Source organism: Alexandromys fortis, unplaced genomic scaffold (genome assembly GCF_014885135.2).
Source record: "Alexandromys fortis isolate MF-2015 unplaced genomic scaffold, M_Fortis_MF-2015_v1.1 scaffold_30, whole genome shotgun sequence".
Lineage (NCBI taxonomy): Eukaryota > Metazoa > Chordata > Mammalia > Rodentia > Cricetidae > Alexandromys > Alexandromys fortis.
In genome coordinates this window covers 1,792,776-1,804,349 of record NW_026067922.1, presented here as the reverse complement: position 1 = coordinate 1,804,349, position 11,574 = coordinate 1,792,776, and positions in this window count along the sequence as shown.

The following is an 11,574-nucleotide window of genomic DNA, read 5'->3' as shown; positions in this document are numbered from 1 at the left end:
CGCATGGCTAGCTTATGCCTGAAATAATTACACGGAAACTGTATTCTTTTAAACACTGTCTGGCCCGGCTAGTTTCAGTTTCTTATTGGCTAGCTCTTACATATTGTTTTAACCCATTTCTAATATTCTGTGTAGCCCACGAGCTGGCTTACCAGGGAGGATCTTAACCTGCGTCTGTCTGGAGCGGGAGAATCATGGCGACTCTCTGACTCAGCTTCTTTTCCCAGAATTCTGTTCTGTTTTCTCCACCCACCTAAGGGTAGGCCTATCAAATGCAAATGGGCCTAGGCAGTTTCTTTATTAATAAGAAATCACTCCCACATAACCCTCCCCTCCGTCTGACTCCCTCCCCTCTTTGACCACATAACACCTCCCAGCTCAGCCTGTTTGGGCGCAGGAGACAAATCCGAATTGGGAGGGTGGTAGCTCCTTTGTCCCAACAGCCTGCCTGCAGCAAGCAAGGTAGGCCCTTTGTTTATGAGCCATCCAAGCAGCAAGGAGATCCGATCCAGGCACCAGGAGAGACATCATTGGGGCCCTTTGTTTATGAGCCACCCAAGCAGCAAGGAGATCTGAACCGGGCATCAGGAGAAACATCGGGCTTGCATCCAGATATACAGTTTTTATAAAATTTAATTAAAATGCTAAAGGAAGAGGCCATGAAGTCCCACCCCAGAAAGAAGATATTCACAGTTGATTGTTGATAGAAGAGGAAAAATTAGTTTTGCTAAATAGAGTTACACTTGGTATGTCAGTCATAATTCAGGGCAGGCTCCATACTCAGGAGTAGCTAGCTGTCAACAAAAATCAGGTCAATTGTTTTGCTTTTGTCTTGTTTTAAATGAAAGATAGATCATGAAGGTGGGGAGGATGTGGGTAGTGTTGGGGGATGGGAAAGAATATGATCAAAATACATGAAATTCTCAAAGAATAAATATACCATTTTAAAAGGTACATTATACTTTTAGAAATATGAGAAATATGCATGGGTTTATGCGTAGACTTTGGAAAGAGCTCCTGTCTTATACTTGACAGTTATTGAAAGTACTTAAATTTTCGACTACCGCCAAAGCACTGGGTGACCTTTGCAACCTCACCCTTAGCATGGTTAGAGGAGACACAGCTTTCCGGGAGGACTCGGCCATTCTGTCTTAGGACTCCCAAGAATATTATCCTCCCTCTAGTACCACTGTCTATTTTGAAATGTATTCCAGATAATCTTTGTGGGTCAGTGGTTATGGCAATAAACTGCCTAAAATAATACTTACCATCATTGCCAACAAGCACTCTTTACTTCTCTTAGGGTCATTCCAGTGGAAACATTTTATAATTAACTAAATAAAAATGATTTCCACCCAGTGTAAAGATAGTTCATTCAGCTAAGACAATAAAGAATTTATTTATTTATTATTCATTTTAACTTTTTTCATCAATAATAGGGAAATGGAACTCATGACAACCTTATACAGAAATTATGTTTGGGACATCATCTTCAAATAAAACTCTTATTAGGTTTGATAGACATTGAAATTGTTGCTCATTGTTTTGGGATACAATATCCATTTTTCTCAAAGCAAATTTAGCAAAAATCAAAACATGTCACACTAAAAATTTCAACATTTCTGTAACACATGAAGCCAGCCTTGCAGGCCAATCTGTTTCCGTTGCCAGAATGCATATTTTGTGTTGGTTTTAGCCGCTCCTAAAATTTCTTTGTCTTTCAACACAGCCCCATAAAAGTCCCCACCTGACAGATCATAAATCGTTCTCACATAGCAGTCTGTCCCCTGTACACTCGGGCTCCATCCAATTCTCTAGCTAGACGCCTAACAGCATTTATGCACTTCTGCACAAAACTTACTTTCAAGATCTCAAAACTGCTTGACCCTATCCTATCAATTCATAGCAGGGAATGGCCCACTTTCCACAGAGCATTTATTCTCACGGAGAGAGAAAGGAGAAAGGTTTTCCTCAGTGATGAAACACATTTGGAACAATAAAGAATGGGTTCTTAGAAGTCAAGGATATCTAGCCACACAAACATGACCTGGATGTTTAGGATTTCCACACTTATTTTAAGATATATAATACTGATTTTTGCAACACTGCCTCTTTGGAACTTGGAATGTGTGCATAACTGCTGTTTCTTTCCTTATCCCTCATGCAATATTCCGAGACTCATTGTCCAGTGAAACTATACCAGAAATAGTGGTGATAAACTCCCACCCTTAATTGGCCACAGGTATTTGATTACAAGATGAAGCTCTGAACACATATTTATCAATACCAGAGTTAAGAGTTATCAAAAAATAGAGTTAAGCAAACAGAATTCCTTCATCTTGGGGAATTAGAAGGAAAGAGAAACCCTTATCCAAGAAGGAAAGAATAAGCAGTATTTTGGGACCCCCCCCCTCTAAATTTCTTAGCTGGGCATTGGGCAATGGGCTATATTTATAAAAAAGGGTACCAGGATTTTACAGTTGGTAAGACTTTAGGTTAGCATGAAGAGTGGGAAATGTTGAAGAAATACAGAGTCATATCCTAAAAGGGTCTTTCTTGTGTGATGACAAAAAGTGTAGGATGCTCCCCATACCAGAGAACTGAAGAAGAGATGATGAATGGAAATGAAATTGCTAGGTGCTCAGATACTTGGATAGGTAACAGCATAAAATATTAAGCAGCAATCAACTCAGTGTGTTGCAAAATTTGGCAAAAATTCTCCGCCTCTCTGAATATATGACCCTTTGCATGAGGATTTTGATGTTCCTCCCACCAAGAAGTAAAGCGAGTTTTTCTGGTTGTTGAATTTTTCTTCAATGATATTCTTTTTTCAAGACAGTAATAGTAATTTACAGATTTGCATCATCAAAACTGAGGAAGTAGCTTTCAAAGGGAGATTTGCTCTATCTTGTTGCTTTTGAAGACATTCACCTACATGTAAGACAGGCTTAGGCTTGGCTTGTCTGTGGATTGTGAGATAAATATTTCCCATCATTCTCTGCCCTGATTTGCTGTCTCCTCATAGACATATGTGCTAGTGGGGTCATTTAGCTTCCAGCCTATACATGATGTCACCTGACAGCTGACCGGGGGATGCATGGGAGAGTCCAGGAAGAAACTGCTATTACATATGAGAAAAATTCTCCCATCAATCCAGGTACTAACAAACTAAATCAATGGTCACTTTAAATTCTTTTACATTAAATGAACTTCTTCTTAATTCACTTATATTCTTGACTAAGTTAGAAATTAAATTTATGAGCAAGGTACTCAGTAGTCTTTAAGAGACATACATACAGCATCAGCAAGGCTCTTTGGATACTGCCATAGACTCTTAAGAGGTACATGGAACTTCAGTGGGACTACATGTCTGCATTATGAATCAAGAAAAGTTGTGTTCAGTCCTTGTTTTCTTTGTTAATTCTATCCTATCTATAACTCATTTCTCACTGCAATCAAAACAAATAGCCAAGATCAGTTTCCATGTTTATAAGATGTAAGTCATAAGATTAAATGAGACAATGTATGTATATTTTAGACCAGCCACTCTAGTCTCATACATATTTACTAATGATATTTATTGCACCCATGTCATTGTTTCACTACACATACATATATCCAAACTCAGGGAGTGTTGAGGCCAGGGTGTTGTGTTGCAACCCTAACCACTAATATCAGAAATTGGAGATATGGGAGGTAGGTCATAAAGACATTTTAATAACATCATGAGGATGGGGTCCCTTTGGTAAGATTAGTGTACTTTTAAATAGAGGAATATGGTGGGTTCTTGTCAACAGACTTAGGAGAGCTTGGCACTGGTACAAGCGTGGCAAAAAATCAGTTACCACTAGACTACCAACAGCAGACACCAACTCCATATTCATGTCTTGCCAGTCAAAGGCATGAAACCCACAGAAAATGTACTGTGGAAGAAAGAAACACCTTATTGAGCAACAAGGAAAGGAGAACTCTAGAGAACAGTTCAAAGGTGCCATGATTTAGATCAGTAGTCACCAGGGCTACCCAATAAGAGGAGTACCAAGGATGGTTGTCAATGTCCTACACTTTATTTACAAAACAACAACAAAAAACCCTAATAGGACAGGGCCTATAGTAGGAGCAGCCATGAGCTGTCAGTCAGTGAACTGTAGTTACTACTTTGATTTTCTAGCAATCAGAATATCTTCAGTTATGGTGATAGGGAGTTGGCAATAACTGTCAATACAACATTGGAAACTGAAAGAGACCCTTCCTGACTTCTGGTAAGGGGTAGATGGCTAATTCCTGAGCTCGTTAGAAGAGGGAACAATTAAGTTTTGTCTCCAAAGACTTAGCATAAGAAACTTTTCCTAGTCAGAAGTTAGTCAATACCTTTCCTTAATCTAGCAAGGTTTCTCTCCCAACAGTCCCTCATCTCCTCCTTGAACAGAAAGACTGCTTTGAGTTTCACCATTGGTTCCTAACTACACTTTACGGGGGGAAGGGGGGAAAGCAGCCATATATTTTGTATTATTTTCTTGGGGTTCTGCCTGCTTCTCTTGATGCTTCTTTTTAAAAAAAAAAAAAAAAAAGATTTATTTATCTATTATGTATACAGTATTTTCAGTGCTCTGCCAGCAGGTCAGAAGAGGGCACCAGATCTCAATACAGATGCTTGTGAGCCACCATGTGGCCGCTGGGAACTGAACTCAGGACCTTTGGAAGAGCAGGCTCTTAACTACCGAGCCACCTCTCCAGCCCCTCCTGATGCTTCTTGAAGCTGTTTCTCATCTTTGACAATGATGCAGTGTGAGCTTCTGAAGGCTCTCCTTGCTTATTTTTTGCCTATGTAGAGTTTATTGAGGCTTATTCTAGCAAGGAATTCTACAGGTTGTAGCATATCCAAAAGAGAAAAGCACTGAGACAAGCCGGATTGTGACATCAGGGACTTCTCAACTCAAAGAAGGATCTTTGACCTGGCAAGCTCTATTGTTCTATTTACCAACTAATCTTACTTCCTGTTTGCTACCACTGACTGCCCTTTGCGGGTGACAAGTGGCAAACAGCCTTGAATTTCAATGCCTTCTTTGTATTGATTTCTACTTATTTTGATCATTGCAGTCTTTTTTCTTTACCAGGGAAAGTTTTTAACCAATAGAAATGGTGTTCCAAGCAGACTTCATTCTACATTGTAGTATTTTAGAAAACACTAGTAAGCCGTAAGACAAGTGAAAGAGAAGTGTCAAAAGAGGACTGATCAAGGGCAAGTTATTGGAAAAGACATCAATGCAGACTTGTGGAGATCAGGAAAGCCTGCTATGCAAGACCATGTTTGGCCTCTCTGTCTTGGGCTTTTAGAATTATCGCACCTTTGGTCAAGAGAAACCAAATTTCTATAACTTCATTCAACAGAAGAACTCGGAAAATTTAAGAATAAGTCAGGTTGTATTCTGAGTCCACTTTGATCAACACAGAACTGGAAAAATGTCTTGAGCCTTTGAAACCTTTTCTACTACCTACAGTTTGCTTGAAGTGCTTGCCAATGTCTCAGCAACTCCAGATATAATGGCATACCATCATATCCCAGGCTCTTCCTGAGAATAAAGATGCCTGAAATCCTAGCCAGTTTTGTGGACAGCTATTATTCATTAACAAATTTTCCTTTTTATTGACAACATGCTTGCTCAAATTCCACATCCCTCCTATTTAGTGTTTCCAATGGCTGTTGGCTGTTCAAGTCTGTTAAGGAGACAGTGGTCTATCTACTCTCCTTCTGCTCTCTCACCTGTGCGGCCAGCCCACGGTCCCTGAGTCCTGTGATTCAATTTTATATTCTTTATTTCATCCTATTTTAATAAGTATATTTAGACATAATATCCTACTTAAAAGTTATTAGTTTTTCAATTGTTTGAGAAGGTGGCACATGTATACAGTAGGTTTTGATCAAATTTACCATCTAGTCTCTCCTCTCTAGTTCCTCTTATCCCTCTACTTCTATTCCCTCCAAATTTATTGCGATCTTTTATTCTTTTTTAAATCCACCGAGTCTCCTTAGTCCTGTCTGCATGTGCATGGGTAGAAGACATCTACTGGACCATGGGCACTCTTTTATAAGTTCCACTGCTGAAGGAAACTTGCCTATCACCCAAACCTTCAATTACTAATAACTCTTTAGAAGGATATAGGCCTTCATGAGCTCCTCCTGCATTCATGCTGGGATTTTGACTGACTTGCTCTTGAGCCAGTCTTGTGCATCCAGTCATACTGCTATGAGTTCATGTTCGCCAGGTCTCTGGCATAGCCATCAGAAACTTGTTTTTTTTTTTTTTTTGCTACAGAGATCATTTGCTACTGACTCTTACCATCTATTCAACTACAGGTCCCTAACCCTGAAGGAACAAGGTACTATTTAGACATCACAGTTAGAACTGAAGATTTCACAGTCTCTTATTCTCTACATACTGACCATTTGCTGATAACTGTATTAATCACCACCTACTGCAAAGGAAGCCTCTCTGGTGAGAGTAGAGACACAATAATCTATGGGTATAAAGAAATTTAGGCAACAATTTAATATTCTGTCTATTTAGCAGAACAATAGTACTGGGCTCTCACCTAAGGTCTATGACCTAGCCATTTGTGGATTTCTGCTCCAGTAAACACCAGGCATGAGTTCCATTTCTTAGAGTGGGTTTTAAATCCAAGCAGAAAGTGATTGTTTTTCTCCCCTAACATATTTCTACTATTGCACCATGAACATAATTTGCTGGTCCAATTTTATTGTAACTCTCAATTAGATAAACCTGTTAATGACTTTTCTTTTGTGATGTGTGTTTCACTGTGAAATGTAGACAGGAAGCATAAAGTGTCCAAATTGTTACCAACTTGAGTTTTCATTTTTGAAAACTTGACTGTGTGGTATCTTCAGCAATAGGGTGTAACAATCAAGTTTTGGAGGGTAACCAAGAGCAATGGAAATAGTCTTTAATGTTTGGAGGATGTTTATGGGAATCCAGAGATGAAGAACTTTAAATTGGTAACGCAAACTTGGCACTGGGAATTTTATTACTAACCTGTGGTGTCAGAGAGAGGCATTGTCCATTTTTCCTGTTATATTATAACTTCATTTAATGTGAGTGTGTGTGTGTGTGTTTCAAAAAGCTTCTACAGTAATGGGTTTCTATATGACTGCTTTAAAAGTCTTTTATGTTCAATATCCCTCCCCAAATTTCCTCCTCTATTCTGTCCTCCTTTCTGCAACCTTATTTTTACTCTTCCTGTTCCATTATTCTTATTTCCTACCTACACCATCTGCATTTTCTCTTTCTTCTCTTGAGCCATCTAAATCACCCCTTACTAATTTTCTGACTTTTTACTAATCTTCTGACTAATATTGGAACTCCAACGTAAGCAAATGTATCCAAAACTATAAAGCTAGCAGCTACATAACCTACATATGAAAGGGGACATTTAGCATTTTTATTTTTGAGTCTGGGTTATCTCACTCAGAATGATCATTTTCAGTTTAACTATTTCCCTGCAAATTTCATACTCTGTTCTTTGTTTATAATTGAATAATAGTCCATTGTGTATATTACCACATTTTCACTATCCAGTTATCAGTTGTTGTGCATCTAGGCTGTTTTCATTCCTTGTCTATTGTTAATTAGAATATCCTAGACATTACCACAATAATATTAATTATAAATTAATATGATCCACTCACTTTCCTTTGTCTATATAGTATCTATTAGTTTCCTATTATAAGTAGTTACAATGTCTTTTCAATTCTTCCTTCTCTCAGCCGGGCGGCCCACACCTTTAATCCCAGCACTCGGGAGGCAGAGGCAGGCAGATCTCTGGGAGTTCGAGGCCAGCCTGGTCTACAAGAGCTAGTTCCAGGACAGGCACCAAAGCTACAGAGAAACCCTGTCTCTAAAAACCAAAAAAAAAAAAATAATAATAATAATAATAATAATAATAATAATAATAATTCTTCCTTCTCTTTTCTTAGTTCCCCAAATATTAATGCCATTTTTTATTCTAGTTTACAATGAAACTGCCAACAGGTTTTTGCTATTGTTATTTTGGAACAGGTTCTCACTCTGTAGCCTGGGCTGGTGTTCAAAGGTGGTCCTTCTTACTTGGCATCCCAAATGCTGTGACTGCAGCTATACACCACCATACTTGTTGCCCACCAGTGACTCACAATGGTACAACTAGATAAACCACATTATCTAGCTATACCAGCCCTGGCTATATTTTGTAAGGACTCGGTATCTTTAACATTGATTTCATTGACATATATTTGTTACAAATCATGCCAAGGTTTAGGAAGACAATTTCTTTTGATTACATCATGCACTTTGACCATGACTTACTACACTGTATTGTGTGTGTGCACTGTGTGTTTGTGTGTGTGCATGTGTGTACTCTTTTATCCTTGAGGTATTTATGCATTGCATATGGAAACCAACAAGCAGATTTTGCCTAGGCTGTGGTCCCTTAGAAGGAAAAAGACAACGGTGTGTTGCTGCCCAAGGCCTTACAGGTTAAGACAAAAGACCACAGTGGAGGTGAGTCTTGATCACATAACTGAACATATGCATTCAATGTATAACTAAAAGGTTTAAAGTAAGTAAAAACAAACAAGCAAACAAAAACTCAGCATCATTATCACACAAACCTTCAAGTTATTCTAATGTTTTTCTAAGTAGAGAATTAGCAGCCACTGTGCCAGTCATTTAAAAAAAAAAAACATTTCCCAGATATTTATACACAATGCATATAATGGAAATGCACCCAGAGAGTACATAGATATCAAACACCATTGTAGGACAGTCACAAATTCCCTGTATCGTGGTCTATCCACTGTGCATGTTTACCCAAGAGCTACAGCACAGCATTGGGCTGGTAAACTGGTGCATGTCGCTTGCTTTAATTCAGAACTTCACATTCTCACAAAAGAAGTCACACATTTCTAGGAAAGAGAAAGGTAATTTCTTGTGTTGTTAGAAGCCTTATTATTTAGAAAAACCACCAGACTTTAGTTAAAATCTCATACAATATAGCAACATACAATACTTTATAAACGTTCAGTCTGTTTTTATTATAAAACACTACATTAAACTATAAATAAACCTCTTAAAATATATTTGAATTTGAAAGGAAATGTAACTTTAAAAGTTTGATGATAACTCACAACTATAAAAAAAACAACTGATTTGGCATCAGAAGTTTTGATATATTTTTTAAGTCTCTCAAAAATTACAAACAAGACGTGAAAAAATTAATTCCGTTAAATGCCATAGAGCTGATAACAACTTCATAACTATTGATATATTAAAACATAAGCACAGTAGATGAATGTTTTACTATTAATAGTAAGAGACAGAAAATTTGAATAATAAGAAGTCACTTGGTACTCATTATAGTCATGCTCCTGAGAAGGAGATATAGGCATGGAGATTCTGTAAAAATGACATATACGGCTAACATATCAGAGAATGATGCATGATCTACCTTCTTTGAATCAAAACCTTGAAATGCAGTTTAATTATCCAGTTATAAAATAATCCAGACCACTTAAATGGATTTCACAGTGACACACAAACTATTCCTGACACAGGGCACCAGAGTGACGCACATCCTCACTTCTCCAATAACAAGGACTTTAAAAATACCAACTTTTGTTTTACAAAAAATGGATGTTGTTGTTTTTGTGAGGGCAAAACACTCAGGGCGAGGCATTATAAAGGGAGTCCCGTTCTCCAGAATAACACCGCAAAAGTAGACCCACTCACTTTGCACAGTGTTCTTTAAGTATGCATTCCCCAGCATTCTTTGAGCAACCATGAACAATGTGGCTTTTTATGGACCATATTATCAGAGACAACATTCTGTTCATAAGGGTGGGATTTTGCTGCATGCTGCTTCCAGCAATCACAGTCACACTGACTGTTCTGTGCTCCGTAGAATGTGTTATTCTCTACAGAGAACTTTGGGTTCTGGACAAACCATTACTGGCTAAGAGAGCAGAAGCTAAGTCTGAGGACATACATCTCAGAATCAAGCTCTCACATGCCTGTTTAGACTAATCAGCAAGCATTACCAATGATTTTAGTAATAGGTAGTCCTACTTCTATCTCCTTGAACTTTGCATTCTTTTTTTTTTTAAATGTCTGATGGAGGAAATCTTCCCTTGATTACAGCATTCTATTGCCAGAGGGCCCTGTGTATCCTTTCTCTCCTTAGGTTGTACATCCAGCTGGGCAAAGTTTATGTACCATAATCTGTCATGGCTGATTTTGTTATAACAAGATCTGAACAGATGGGGAATGGTTTGCTCAAGAATTACTTGCAATATGAGTGACCTATAGAAAAAAATTGGAAGCTGGAAGGCGATCCCTGTAATAAAATCCCAAACTCGTTATCCTCCCCACAGGATGCCCGTGTATCTCACCCCCGCATGAAGGTGATAATGATGAATCCCTGGACCTGTAAAGGAGGCCAGTCCTCTGGTAAATAGCACACACACAAACAAAGGGATGAGACAACAGCGGAGGAAGGCATTAACAATGCCTTGCTCTAACTTGTCTGACAATTTTTTCTGTATCAAATGACACATACTTGAAAGGCACAAACACTCTCCGTTAACAATGGAACAGAAATGTTGTAAATAAGGTAATTTCCTTACTACTGGAAAATCTCCAGAATTAGACAGATTCCCATCAGCATTTAATAAACTTTTTTAAACACCTACTGAGTTCAATTTCAGAGTTCTTCAAAGTCCTCGCTAAGCATAACAAAGGAGATAATCAAAAATCCATATGGACAATATGCTGTCTAAAAAAAAGATTTTAAAAACTAGTTCGGGCAACAAGGGCACCATTAATCCTCTAATCCAACTGCCCATATTTGTGTTGACTTCAAAAGGGAAGAAGGAGCAGCAAAGACATCAGAAGTTGTTATGGCTCTTCTCTAAACAACTATACAAATGAAATTTAAATTTATAATCTTTGTCTACATAAGTTCTCTATGGCTTTGTTTTACAGAAACTACACATAGAGTTATAGCTCTCTATATACATATGCATATATAATACACATCTAGATATCTATAGATATATCATATATGTACGCATAATATATCAGATGTATAAATATATTACATATATAAGAAAACAATTCCAGCTTTTAAAAATCTGGCAACATCAACCATATGATCTTTGAGCAGTATTTATGAGCCATTGATACATTCTCTGCAGAACCCAAAGTAATATGACCAAGGAAAAATAAATGAAAGCAAGAAAAAAGAAAATTCAATTTTTAAAATAATGTTCTATTGTGGGCATCTCCTTTAAGTATGTACTATCCCATGGGGTGGTGATGGAACACGCCTTTAATCCCAGCACTCATGAGGCAGAGGCAGGCAGATCTTTGTGAGTTTGAAGCCAGGCTGGTCTACAAGAGCTAGTTCTAGGACAGGCTTCAAATCTACGTAGAAACCATGTCAGAAGAAGAAGAAGAAGAAGAAGAAGAAGAAGAAGAAGGAGAAGGAGAAGGAGAAGGAGAAGGAGAAGGAGAAGGAGAAGGA